The following is a 15,271-nucleotide window of genomic DNA, read 5'->3' as shown; positions in this document are numbered from 1 at the left end:
TGTTTCTAGAAATTAATATTTTTGACCAAATATGTCGAAAAAGGTTATCATTTCATGGAGTCTGTGAAGGAATAAACCACATGGAAAAAGTGGTAAGCAAGTTTGTAAAAATAAAACTGATTTTCACCAAGTCAAATTAGTTTACTTGGTTAGAGCATGCCTGGGCAATTATTTCCATGGAGGGCCATATTAGAATATATTTTTGAAATCGTGGTCCAGAATCATATTACAGGATTATACATCATGTGTATGACTGTGTTGACAGATATATCTACTGTAAATCACATCCAGATATGCTACTTATTTTACTTTTTTAACATGAAGAGAAATAAACAACATCCATGTTCTCCTTTTGGTAGGTATTTTCATTATTAAACATTCAATGAACTACACGGAGGGAAAAGTACACTGTGCATTCAGCACCACGGACAGAACTCTTGTTAACGGGTATGCACAAAAACACAAGAAAAAGAGAGAGCTCAACATTACATTTAAACTACTCAATCAGTGTGATGAGAGAAGTCTCTGATGGGCATTGACTAGAGCAGTGAGGTCAGCTATAGTTTCTGATGTTGCTATGCGCAGGATTGCTGAGAGGTGAGATTCAGTAAGAGATGATCTGTGCCTTGACTTGTTATATTTCATCACTGAAAATGTCTGTTCACATACATAGGTTGACGCAAACAGTATAAGCATCTTCTGAGCATGACTCCTAATCTTTGAAAAATGTTGTTCATCGAGAGATGCATAGAACCTCGTCAGTGACATTGTTTTGAATAGTTCTCCAATCACTGCATCAGACTGAAGATCGATAAGCTCAAGTTGCAGGTCAGTGGGAGCGTTATCCACATTGAAGGTGAAAGGAGAGGAAACCAACAGCATGTCATTTTCCAACACTTTGAAATCCTCAAAACGACGAGAAAACTCACCGCTCAAAGCACGCAGCGCACCGATGTATACTTCTCCCGCTGGTCATCTAGTAGGGAACAGACTAGTAGTGTCGGAAGGTGGGTGAGATTGTTGGCTTCTACTTGGTGGGTCAGGAGTAATTTTCCCTTGAAGGCTTTGACAAGGCTGTACATCTGATGTGCAAAAGGCCCTTCCCTTGTAGTTTGGAATTCAGTTCATTCATGAGGGCCATGATGTCCACGGTGAAGGCCAAATCAGCCAACCATTCTTTATCTTGCAATTGAGGGAAATCCACATATTTTCCTTTCATTTGCAAAAACTCTGAAATCTCCGACTTCAGGTCCCACACCCTTTTAACCTCTTAGTGACCCCTTAACACGCGAATCCCATTAGCTGGATCCCTATCGAAACTACAGTGTCTGTGGGGTCACGTTGCACTTCCTAAGGCTTCCATTGGCTGTCAACAGCCTTTAGAAACTTATTTCATCCTTCTCCTGTTACTGGGCAGAGAATAGGAGCTCAGTCAATCAGTGGACTGCCTGAGGGCAAAGGACTTGGTTATGCGCGAGCACGCCGTTCCTTCTTTTTCTTCTGGAATGAATACGCTATTGTCCGGTTGGAATATTATCGCATTTTTACGATAAAAAGACCCTAAGGATTGATTGTAAACAACGTTTGACATGTGTCTACGAACGGTAATAGAAAATTTTTACTTTTCGTGTCTGGATTTACGCTCGCGCATTATGCCTTTGGATAGTGATCTGAACGCGCGAACAAAAGGAGGTATTTGGACATAAATATGGAGTATTTCGAATAAAACTAACATTTCTTGTGGAAGTAGGAGTCCTGGGAGTGCATTCTGACGAAGATCAGCAAAGGTAAGTGAATATTTATAATACTAATTCTGAGTTTAGTTGACTCCAGAACTTGGCTGTTATCTGTATAGCTTGCTTTGATGGTTGTGCTCTGTACTCAGAATATTGAAAAATGTGCTTTCGCCGTAAAGCTATTTTGAAATCTAACACAGCGGTTGCATTAAGGAGAAGTTTATCTATAATTCTTTCAATAACTGTTGTAAAGTTTATCAACGTTTATGATGAGTATTTTTGTAAATTGATGTGCTCATTCACCGGAAGTTTTGGGTGGCAATATATTTTCTGAACATCACGCGCCAATGTAAAATGGGGTTTTTGGATATAAATATGAACATTATCTAACAAAACATTCATGTATTGTCTAACATTTAGTCCTGGGAGTGTCATCTGATGAAGATCGTCAAAGGTTAGTAATTAATTTTAGCTGTATTTCTGGTTTTTGTGACGCCTCTCCTTACCTGGAAAATGGCTGTTTGGCTTTTCTTGTTTAGGTGATGTGCTAACATAATCTAATGTTTTGCTTTCGCTGTAAAGCCTTTTTGAAATCGGACACTGTGGTTAGATTAACGAGAATCTTATCTTTAAAATGATGTATAATACTTGTATGTGTGAGAAATTTGAATTATGAGATTTTTGTTTTTTGAATTTGGCGCTGTGCTATTTCACTGGCTGTTATACTCACAGACATCATTCAAACAGTTTTAGAAACTTCAGAGTGTTTTCTATCCAAATCTACTAATAATATGCAAATATTTGACTCTGGGCCCGAGTAGCAGGCAGTTTACTCTGGGCACGTTTTTCATCCGAACGTGAAAATACTGTCCCCTATCCTTAAGCACCTTCCCCAAACTCAGCCATATCACGTTTGTTTTGTGTATCACTTTAGTGACTGTATCCACAACATGGCTCATTTTCAGAACACATTTACAGAGCACCTCCTGATGAATAATGCAACGCAGGAAAATAATTTTCTGATCTGGGTTCAGCTCAGCTACTTGATCTTGTATCATTTTCACAAGGACAACGTTTTTTCCTGTCAAGTTTTGGCACCCATCAGTGGTCACACTGGATAACTTTTCAAAACTCAGTTACAGCTTTGACACACACTTATTAACCTCCTCCAATAAATCTTTCCCTGGGATTGTGCTCTTCACTGACTGCACTGAAGCAAGCTTCTCTGTAATTTCAACGTCTGGGGTTATGCCTCGTAAGAATATGAACAACTGTCATGTCACTTTCAACTGTTGTTCCATATTCTCTGCGATGTCCTCAACATGCCGCGTCACTGTTCGTCTTGACAGGGAAATATTTTCAAACAGCTCTTTCTTGGCCGGGCAAAGTATTGCTGCAGAGTCATGGCTAGCTCCCGCAATTCCGTCGTTTGCTGAATGCAGTTTTGTGAAAAGTCCTTGCTGCTTTTGCAACTGAGAAAGCAACTCCTTCGATGCACTTGCCCTCTGCTCAGAAGACATATTCCTATATTTCTCTGCATGCTTCGCCTGGAAGTGTCGGGACAAGTTGTAGTCTTTCAAGACAGCGATGCTCTCTTTGCACACTTAGCACACAGCTTTCCCTGATACCTCAATAAAGAAATTGTTCCATGTCCACTCTTGCTAGAACACCCAACATTCATTGTCTTCTTCCCTTTTTTCTTTTTTCTTATTATTATAATTTTTTTATAAATGTTTATTCATAATACAAAAATCAACTTACATTGCTACATCAAACATGTCTAAAAAAAACAAAACACAGGTATTAACAAGAAAATACTAAACATACAAATAAAATAAAATAATAAAAAAAAATTAAAAAAAATTCTAGTGCAATTGTATTCACTCTGAAAAAATCTCATTATAATGATCAGGAAGATGTTATTCTTGTTGTTATTCACAAGGGATAAATTCTTAACAAGATAATTCAATTCAATCAAAAATAATTTTGGTATAGAATTCTGGAATTTTTGTTTGTGTATAAAGTATTTGGCAACAAGAGTAAAAAAAATCACAATCATTTCAATGGTCTTGTTATCATTGCAATAGTAACATTATATTCTTCATGTCAAAAACATGGGTAGTGTTCATAATGGTAAATAAGTATTCTGCAAGGTTTTCCCAAAATGCTGACACAAATTTACATTCAAAGAACAAGTGAGTCAGATTCTCACCTTGGACAACATAGAATTACATGGATATATCTCATGTAGAATTTTAAAGTGCACTTCCTTAAATTTGTTTGGTATACAATATTTGTAAGGCCTTAAACCAAGCTTTTTCCAGACAATGTGAATACGCATGTTCCAGGAAAATGTTCCTCTAGACGTAAGTTGGTTCTGTGAATGGAGAATTTGTCTTATTACAACAAGATTTTTCAAGTAAGCTCACACTGTCACGCCCTGACCTGAGAGAGACGTTTTGTTTCTCTATTTTGGTTAGGTCAGGGTGTCATTTGGGTGGGCATTCGAGATTTGTAGTTCTTTGTTCTATTCTATGTTTTCTATTTCTATGTTGTCATGTTCTAGTTTTGTATTTCTATGTTGGGTTTTGTTTGGGATGATCTCCAATTAGAGGCAGCTGGTCCTCGTTGTCTCTAATTGGAGATCATACATAAGTAGGGTTTCTTCCTACCTGGGTTTGTGGGAGATTGTTTTTGAGTAGGGTATGTTTCACCTCTGCGTCACAGTTTGTTGTTTTGTTCTTTAGTTTATGTTTATGTATTGCATAGTTTCACAGTGTAAATAAAATGTGGAACGACACACGCTGCACTTTGGTCCGCTTCTCCTTATGACAACCGTGACAGAATCTCCCACCACCAAAGGACCAAGCAGCGTGGTCAGCAGGACAAATGGACTTGGGAGGAGATATTGGACGGGAAAGGACCCTGGAGGCAGGCTGGGGAGTATCGCCGTCCTAAAGAGGAAATTGAGGCAGTGAAAGCGGAGCGGCGATATTACGAGGCACTATACCAACCACGAGGCAAGTGCGAGAGGCACGGGGAGATTGGCAGAGTCAGGTTGGAGACCTGAGCCAACTCCCCGTGCTTACCGTGGGGAGCGAGTGACGAAGCAAGCACCGTGTTATGCGGTGGTGCGCACTGTGTCGCCAGTGCGCATTCACAGGCCGGTGCGATCTGTGCCCGCATTTGTCGAGCTAGGTTGAGCATCCAGCCAGGACAGGTTGTGCCAGCTCTAAGCTCGAGACCTCCGGTGCGCCTTCACGGCCCAGTATATCCTGTGCCTGCCTGCCCCACGTACCCGGCCTCCAGTGAGTCTATCCAGCCTGGTATGCCCTGTGCCTGCTCCCCGCACTTGCCCTGAGGTGCGTGTAACCAGTCTGGCACCACCTGTGCCAGCCCCACGCATCAGGCCTCCAGTGCGCCTGCCCAGTCCGGGGTGTCCTGTTCCTGCTCACCGCACTCGCCCTGAGGTGCGTGTTACCAGTCTGGCGCCACGTGTGCCAGCCCCACGCATCAGGCCTCCAGTGAGCATTCCCAGTCCGGAGCTTCCTGCGACAGTTCCCAGTCCGGAGCTTCCTGCGACAGTTCCCAGTCCGGAGCTTCCTGCGACAGTTCCCAGTCCGGAGCTTCCGGCGACAGTTCCCAGTCCGGAACCTCCTGAGACGGCCCAGAGTCCGGAACCTCCTGAGACGGGTCACAGTCCGGATTCTTCATCGGAGGTCCTCAGTCCGGAGCCTCCAGCGGCGGTTTGCAGTTCAGAACCTCCGGCGACGTTCTACGGCCCGGTTCATCCAGCGATGATCCACGGTTCAGAGCTTCCGGCGATGATCCACGGTCTGGTTCCTCCGGCGACACAAAAGCAGAGGGATCAGTGGGCGGAGCGGGGGCTACGCCCCGAACCGGAGCCGCCACCATAGGTAGATGCCCACCCGGACCCTCCCCTATAGGTTCAGGTTTGCGGCCGGGAGTCCGCACCTTTGGGGGGGGGGGTACTGTCACGCCCTGACCTGAGAGGCGTTTTGTTTCTCTATTTTGGTTAGGTCAGGGTGTGTTTTGGGTGGGCATTCGAGATTTGTAGTTCTTTGTTCTATTCTATGTTTACTATTTCTATGTTGTCATGTTCTAGTTTTGTATTTCTATGTTGGGTTCTGTTTGGGATGATCTCCAATTAGAGGCAGCTGGTCCTCGTTGTCTCTAATTGGAGATCATACATAAGTAGGGTTTTTTCCTACCTGGGTTTGTGGGAGATTGTTTTTGAGTAGGGTATGTTTCACCTCTGCGTCACAGTTTGTTGTTTTGTTCTTTAGTTTATGTATTGCATAGTTTCACAGTGTAAATAAAATGTGGAACGACACACACGCTGCACTTTGGTCCGCTTCTCATTACGACAACCGTGACACACACCTTCCAACCTTAGTTCTGGATAAGTTTTGTGATCATTACCAAAGCTAAGATGAGTTTTCATTAGTGTAGTTAGACCACTGGGAATGGCTTTGATCACAGAAATAAACTCTCTGAAAGGTATTGGAAACTCATTCAATGTTATAAATAGTTCATATGTAAGAATATTACCTGTGTTGTCAAAAACATAAAGAACAAAGTCAATATTCCTCTCATGCCAGCTGGGGTAGAACAATGACTTATTCGTTACAGTTATGTCTAAATTATTCCACAAAAGAGCTTTATGTGGGGAAAATTTGTGCAGGAACATATTTTCCATGCCATTAAAGCTTGTTGGTGAAACCTAGCCAATTTACCGCGTAATCTTTCAGGAATATAATTACATTTCAGTAAAAATTGAAGACCTCCAAATTTAAACACATTATTTGGAATGAAATATCATATTGAATCAGTATTGATCAAACATATTTTCAACCAGTTTGATCTTGAAAGTGTTATTTATGTCAACAAAATCCAACACTTCCAGACCTCCTTCAGCTCTTTTATTAGAGAGGACTGACTCTTTCAGTTTGTGAGACTTATTTTTCCAGTTGAAGTCAAGAAAGGTCTTGTTGATCTCTTTACAAGTAGAGGGATTTACAAATAAAGATAATGTGGGGTACACAAAGCGAGACAGTCCCTCTGCCTTGGACAGAAGTACTCTCCCAAGTATAGAAAGATTCCTTTGTAGCCAATTATTAAATATAGTTTTTGTTTTCTTAATATTAGGAGAGAAAATCATATGTTGTCTGACTAAGTGTTTTTTTTTGACAGGTGTATTCGTAAATATTTAACAGTCTTTTACAGGAATATTTTCTATTTCTTTATCATCGGAATCATATAAACATAATATTTCACATTTAGAAACATTCAGTTTTAATCCTGATGCAATAGAGAATTCAGTGATAGCATTAAGGACATGGACGACCTGATCTTTGTCTCATAATAAAAAGCGTTAGTATCATCAGCCAGTTGGGAAATGTTGATTTCTTTGTTAAAAAATGGTTAAGCCATACCGATTTGCATTATTCTGAATATCTAGAGATAGATGTTCCACAACCAAAATGCATACAAATGGCGAAATTGGGCATCCCTTTCATACACTTCTGTTGATATTGAATCTTTTGGATGTATTAAAGTTTAGTAACATTTTTGCGCAATTGTAATTGTGTAATTGTGTAATTGTGACGTCTGTCAGCCTGTCAGTCACTGTCTGTCCTCGTGCAGTTGTTATTTATACGTGCCTTCAGAATAAATGGTTAAATCATTACACAAAGGTGGGTATTCATTGGGCTTTTAATTTGAATAACAAATACGTTTTTCAAAACTACTATCGCAAATTGATCAGAGCATGACTCCGCGGGCCGTCTACTGCCCCGGGCAGGCCTTTGCTCAGGCCTGGGTTAGAGGTTTCATGAGGTTTGTATCTTAACCAATGCAGATCATTTTAATACTGTCCTATACACCAGTTGGGGTCTCTATAAGCTTAAATATGAGATCTTAAACCTAGCATGAAAGTGCATCCTTGTAGCTGTGTGGGCTAATATAGTCCAAATGTTTGCCTTGGGGTAAATTGAGCCAATGGCAAATTGAGCAAATTGAAGTGTTATCCTTCCCAGATTAGTTTGTTATTCATTACAGTTCCGTATTATAGCAAATGCATGGGTTTAAATGTATCCTGTCATCTCATGATTTCTTATGAATTCCTTAAATCATGTCAACGACGTCAACTTCATGTCAATGATCACTTCAATTCTACTTTTTTTTAAATACAGAAAACGTGTAGGAAGATATACGTGGAAAGAGTAAACATTATCATGTGATCATGTCGTAGTCCTTCTGGATCTATCAGTCAAACGCATCTATTTTTCATTTAGTTTAAGCAAAGTCTCCTAAACAATTATGACAATGTTTATTGTGGGAAACTTACTGTGTTGAAGTGCAGTCACTTGTCTTAAGGAGTTTGTAAAAGTTCAGCAAAACAACCCATATTAGAAGAGCCTTCATGTTTAATGTGTCCAAAACTTGTGCAAGATGTTTGGTTAACATGGTAGAGAGAGAGAGAGAGAGAAAGAGAGAGAGAGATCTGTGTTGATTTAGCCAGAGTAAAGTCTAAGTTAAACTTTACTTTTTTGAGAAGGGCTTTGGGCTGCTTTGCAATAACAGTGAGCTGTTTAATACACCATGATCCCCCCCCCCCAACAAAAAATCAATAATATATGTCTTTCTTTTAAAACATTTCCACATCTTGATTAACAAAAGTATTTATTGTCATTTATTTGGGTTTAAACTTTATCCTGGAACTGTCTTTAGACAGAAAATAATTTGCTTAATTTAGGCCTACTATTAGCTTTAGTAGTTCTACAGAATATTGTATGTATATTATGCAAAATCGGCCAGCTCACAGACAAATTCACTTTGCTACACCCAATGACGTATATAAACCCTAGATTGTATTTTGCAATTTATTGTCCATTGAGAGGCTTTGAAGCCACTGGTCGGCCATATTGGCACTCCCTAGTAAGAGTAGTCCTCCATAGGAATAAATGGAATTCTACAGTATTTCAATTAAATGTTTCAAGGACATATTACATGTTTTGTTTTTTTTTGGGGGGGGGCGATGTCATTTACAAAATAGCCTCCAATACCCAACTCAACAAACTGGATAGACTGCAGTGCCATCCGTTTTGTCACCAAAGCCCCATATACTACCCACCACTGCGACCTGTACGCTCTCGTTGGCTGGCCTTCGCTTCATAATCGTCGCCAAACCCACTGGCTCCAGGTCATCTACAAGACCCTGCTAGGTAAAGTCCCCCCTTATCTCCGCTCACTGGTCACCATAGCAGCACCCACCTGTAGCACGCGCTCCAGCAGGTATATCTCTCTGGTCACCCCCAAAGCCAATTCCTCCTTTGGCCTTCTCTCCTTCCAGTTCTCTGCTGCCAATGACTGGAATGAACTACAAAAATCTCTGAAACTGGAAACACTTATCTCCCTCACTAGCTTTAGGCACCAGCTGTCAGAGCAGCTCACAGATCACTGCACCTGTACATAGCCCATCTATAATTTAGCCCAAACAACTATCTCTTCCCCTACTGTATTTATTTATTTAGCTCCTTTGCACCCCATTATTTATTTCTACTTTGCACTTTCTTCTACTACAAATCTACCATTCCAGTGTTTTACTTCCTATATTGTATTTACTTTGCCACCATGGCCTTTTTTGCCTTTACCTCCCTTATCTCACCTCATTTGCTCACATTGTATATAGACTTATTTTTCTACTGTATTATTGACTGTATATTTGTTTTGCTCCATGTGTAACTCTGTGTTGTTGTATGTTGTCGAACTGCTTTGCTTTATCTTGGCCAGGTCGCAGTTGTAAATGAGAACTTGTTCTCAACTTGCCTACCTGGTTAAATAAAGGTGAAGAAAAAAAAATTAAAAAAAATTAGGGTGTCTGTAATAAACGTTTCAAAAACGAATGTAGACATTAATAAATTACTTTCTATAGCTTCCAAAATATTTGGTACAATTGAGGAGTGCCAAGATCATTTTATACACATCACTGACTACACCAGGTGGCGTTATGCGCTCGCTGTGGTATAATAAGAACGTAGGCGCTATCCTAAAATAAAAACCAATAGTGAATTTGTAGCACAAACACTTCCAGTTTAGAGGTTGTGTTTAGATGTCTGTCCATGATCAACATGCTCAATGTTTGTGTGATCTAATCAGGTTGGAATTTTGTGTTTTATGTACATCTTTGTCAAAAGATGTTAGATATTAGCCCAGCTAACTAGACAAAACGTGCGACTGATTGTTTTAGTCAGCTAACGTTAGCTAGCCATTATAGCTAACTCCGCTGTCAACAGCAGCACAACACCTACGTTACAGCCAGCTATTATTTTTATCACAAGTAATTCATAGCCTATGTTTATCAATGTCGACTCGTGTCATTTTTCTTAAGTCGTGTCTTGTTGCTCATGGAATGTAAGAAGCTCTCAGACGCTTATTGTGTGTGGCGTAGGGTTTCCAGCGCCTAGCTTCGTCCACGCACGGTTTTTGGCTGTCTTAACGTTTATAAACGTCAATCATTTGAAACAGGCTGATATGCCACCCCTTATCTTTCATGTCATCGAAAAATACAGTTACTGTAATAGTTTTACACACCCATAAGCTGTGTGTGCCTCCAGTTGATGAATAACTACACCCATTACCCAGTTACGCTAACACACAGGTGTTCAGAGCATGCTAAAGATAGCTACCTAATTAGCACAGGTAGCCAGGTCATCACTAGTGGAGTCATAAACCCTGCCTATTTCTACAATTTATCTTCTAAACCTAACCTCATGCCTAACCCTAATTAAGAACAAAAAGCACATTTTTATTTTCATGAATTTTTACAATAGCCAATTTTGACTTTGTGGTAAGTGACAACCAGATGGCCGCCTATTTCTTCAGCCTGTCTTCAGGCAACGTAGCATAGAGAGATGGCCGTGTGGGAACCCTAACACTATCTAGATGTGTAGTAATTTAACCATTTTCTTTATTGAAAATTATTTCTCTGATATGAAAGATACGTTCCTTATGTTTCCATAACCGTGCCGCAAGCCACAACGATCGTCCGGGAGAAATATACCTATCCTCAATTGGGTATGTCCGCATATGTTTCGAAAGCCATGATCGTTTACGTTTTTAATGTTAAAACACAGCGTCGGTATTGTAGTTCCCATGGAGCCAATGGTGGGCGAATGTAACCGCTGAAAACCCCTACGTACAGAGAAGGTTTTTCGAAAGCTAGCTTGTAGTATAGATAATCCGTTTGACAGGGTTCCTGGGCCTTGTTCAGTAGTAACGTTGCAGGTAGAAATGTCATGAATAGAGCTGCTATAGCTCATATATGGCTCTGGCCATATACCACACCCTTTGGGCCTTATTGCTTAATTATAATACTCCTAGCCATAGGATCTTACTACAGATTGCTCAGTGCATTCAGCATGAAGAAGTTACTTTGGTGGTTTATCTACCGAATCTCAGCTTGCTACCCATTTGTCAAGCATTATGTTGATTAGAATGTTGACACAGTATGAAAAAACCCATATCCAACAGTAATTCGTTGCCGTGTTCATTAGGCACCAAAGAGAAGAAAACGGATTGGAACGCCCATTTTAGTTTCCCCTTTGCGTAACATTTTCTGTTATGGGCCCTAATGAACATCTCCCAGTCTTCCACATTAATTCACCCACCTGGGTCATATTCACTAGGAACCAAATGGATGCAAATAGACCCACATGGCAGGGAAGTACTACCAACTGGGAGGGACTACCTGAACTTGTCCAATAAACTATTGTTTTTGTTGCAAAACGTTATCCATTGCAAAAGGGTTTGCTACTGTATGCAATAATAGATATGGTCTTCTCCATGTCCCAGGTACCAAGATGTCAACTTCATGGTGACCAGGGTGTGACGGATCAGCAGATTCTTGATGGCGCCTGGCGGTGCTTCAACATCCTTTTACCTCGACCCGTCCAGTTTGTCTTCCTCAAACACCGCCTATTGGTTGAGGCCAGCCTCTTCCCCCACTTCACTCTGATTGGTCAGAGTGTAGGCTCAATCTTCCTTGGTTGGGAAGCCCTTACGGAGTTTGTCCCAGATGTCTACATCGACTCCATGGGTTACGCCTTCACTCTGCCTGTGTTTAAATACCTAGGGGGTTGTCACGTGGCTAGCTACGTGCGCTACCCCACCATCAGCACAGACATGCTGTCGGTGGTGCGCGAGAGGAACCCCAGGTAGGTAATCGTCTCAGAACCCTGTTTCCCACTACAGACCCCCGGCCTCCGAGACACAGTCTAACTAGGGGAATATAGCCAGGTCCATATCTGAATGTGCTTTAGTCAATGCCTCTCTGCCTATTATTGTCAATTTCACACTCTGACTACAAGGCATGACCATGTTAGTCAGAGAAGTTGGCTGAAAAGTCACCTACAGATCTGGACTAGGCTAAGATCAGGATCAAATCAGGCTAAGGGGAATATGGGATTTGGGAATTCTCTGGAGACTTACAAGCACTAACTAACACTTTGCACTGCTGTCGTTGTTATAAATGTCATCAATCCTATATCAATCAGTGTTCATGTTGTAACTTAGGTCCACGTTATCATTGACATCAATGCATGACTTCCTCTTGTTGTGCATGCTTCCTTTCACCTCACCTGATCCTATCATGTTATCTTTTACCATTCCCCAACCAACCGCGCCCTATGTTTCTAGGTTCAACAACGCAGACTACATCTCCAACAACCTGTTCCTGAGAGCGGTCAAGGTTGTCTAATACTGCCTGTTGGCGCTGCTCTAAGGTCTGGCCGGCTCCTGCAGCGACGTAGTCATGGTCAACTCCAGCTGGACCCTGAACCACATCCTGACCCTGTGGCGAGCGAACAACCGCACCTGCTTAGTCTACCTGCCCTGAGACACCCACGCCTTCCTCCAGCTCCCATTGGACGAGGACTCGGACCGGAAGTGCCATCGGCTTCAGATTCGCGCCTTCCGGAAAGTGCTGCAGAAGAAAGAGACGGGGCTAGTTGCGTGGCCGGGAGGAAGGGAGTCGCTGAGGTTGGTGCTGATTGGTGGATGCCGGAACCAAGAGGATGAGGATAGGGTGTTGATGCTGAGAGGGCTGTGCCCGGAGCTGGGCGTGGCGGACAGGGTGGAGTTTAAACTCAACGTGCTGTTTGTGTGCAGCTGAAGAGGGAGTTGGGGGAAGCTATGGTGGGACTGCACACCATGTGGAACAAACACTTCAGGATAGGTAAAAACAGAAATAGAATTACTATGATTCTATACTGCTGTCATTATATTTATATTATTAAAAACACCTGGAGTGACTATTATTCCAATGCATAGCGCTCATTTTCTCTCTACATACCCAACTTTTAGTGCTGTATAATCCTGTACTGAATGGAGTCCTCATACACTCTATTCAACAGCCCATTCTGAAATTGTAGTACATTGTTCTGTTACAATATGCTTTTGTTAGTCACCAATGCAAAGACCTTGTTTGATTGCTAACATCCTCGTCTTTATAAATGAAAGATGAATGCATACAGGGATTTTTACTGCACATAGCAAGTTTCTCAAAATGGCTAGGTTGCTAGCCAGGTGGCTGTGGATACTAAAAAGCTTGTCTACTTTCATCTTTCAATGTTCAATATAAATGCAGTCTTAGGTAATGCAATTATACGTCCAGTAATGTGTCTACCTAACTTTACAGCCAGCACTTACCCTGTACCCTCTGTTCTCCTCTGTTCTCAGGGGTGGTGGAGTGCATGGCGGCTGGGACCGTCATCCTGGCCCACAGGTCTGGAGGCCCCAGGCTGGACATTGTGGTGCCCTATGAGGGCGGCGAGACGGGCTTCCTGGCCGAGGATGAGGATGGCTATGCAGACACCATTGAGCGGATCCTGACCCTGTCACCCTCGGCCCGCCTGGAGATCCAACGCAATGCCCGCCTCTCGGTCACCTGCTTCTCCGACCAGGAGTTTGAGGCCTGCTTCCTGGCCACCATGGAGCCTGTCATGTGGACACTGGAGCGATGAGGGGTATGGGTGGGGGAGTGTCTGTGGGTGGAAGTGTATGTGTGTGTCACAGGCTCATGGGTGTGTGTGTGTGTGTGTGTGTGTGTGGTTGAGGGACTAAAACTCATGCTTGTACTGCCTTGGCACATTTTGGCATACTAGCCATTAATTTAGTTGACATAGGATACCGTTTGTGTTAAAGTGCACAAGAAATATGTCGACTTAAACTAGAGATGTATTTATTGACATGTCAGTCCAGGTGTCCACACTCTTTCTAGAGGGTCTTACTATATGTTTAGTATTTATGTTTTCTAGACCCATTCCATTTTTTCCCAATGCATTTGTACTTGAGGCATAACATTTTTAGTGTTCGTCTAACCTTCAAGTTGCCAGTCTAGATTGTTAACGCATACAGAGAGCCGGCTGGTAGACTAGATTAGTGCATGTCTAGCGAGGACTGGACACAGCTGTGATTTTGATGGCATTCCAGGTTGTCTTTTTGCAGTCAAACTACAAATCTCAGAAGATTGTTCAAATAAGATGGGTGTTTACATGTGCCTGTGTGAATTGGAAATGGTTTATTTTTCATATCCCACATAGTCAAGGATCAGCCATTATTGACGGCGACCCAGGAACAATTGCCTTGCTCACGGGCACATCGACATATTTTTCACCTAGTTGGCTCAGGATTTGAACCAGCGATGTCTCAGTTACTGCCCAACGCTCCTAACCGCTAGGCTACATACAGTATTAATGTGGTTCGTGGGATGTGAAACACTTCTCTAGGCATTGTGAGATCTGATCTCTTGTGTAGTGTGACTACAAAAAAGACAACCTGGAATGCCAGCAGTGTCTGACTGACTTTTTGATGATGACCAAACTCTGATCTCTGACATCATTGAGAGAGAGGATAGGGGGCGATCCTGTAGAGACTAACTTCACGATCCTGATGATGACTGCTGTAATAATTATATTGTTACTTAACATTTAAAATAACTAGAAATACCGTTTTGTATCCTAAGTAGGAAGTATATGTTTTCTTTAGATTAAAACATTTATAAAATACATTTTTTTGTGATCTTTAGTGCAATGATAAATGATCAACAAGCATTTGAGCACAATAAACATGTGGATGACAGTCAGTGTTTCAGCTTGAATGATTCCCTGGAAAAGGACATTTTGCCCTATTTTCACCATGTAAAAGCATGAATAGGACAATCAGAAAACAACTGTTGTACCGGTCTGCTTCTTGCAAGCAAACTTGTCTGTTTTTGCTAGCACTGCCTTCGCTTATGGCGGCTATTCTGAAGGTTTTACTTGCAATTATTGTGATATGTAGTTGTTTGCACTGATTTGTAAGATTGTACGTGCGTCTGCTAAATTACTGAAAGGTAAATGAACATGTGGCAAGTTTAGTTCCAGGAAGAAGACCACTTCAAAGTAATGAGATTTCAGCCTGTAGGTCAATACTGTTAGCATTGAAATAAACCCAAAGAACTAAGGTCAGTCAGT

The 15,271-nt window shown here is 41.7% G+C and overlaps 1 pseudogene; it reads left to right on the top strand.

Annotated features, from left to right (window-relative positions):
- Positions 1–11,127: 11,127 nt before the first annotated feature.
- Positions 11,128–14,897, top strand: LOC106575141 (GDP-Man:Man(3)GlcNAc(2)-PP-Dol alpha-1,2-mannosyltransferase-like; annotated as a pseudogene).
- Positions 14,898–15,271: the final 374 nt, after the last annotated feature.

Source organism: Salmo salar, chromosome ssa17 (genome assembly GCF_905237065.1).
Source record: "Salmo salar chromosome ssa17, Ssal_v3.1, whole genome shotgun sequence".
Taxonomy (NCBI): domain Eukaryota; kingdom Metazoa; phylum Chordata; class Actinopteri; order Salmoniformes; family Salmonidae; genus Salmo; species Salmo salar.
Note: the sequence above shows the minus strand (reverse complement) of the source record. Positions and strands in the feature narration are given on the sequence as shown.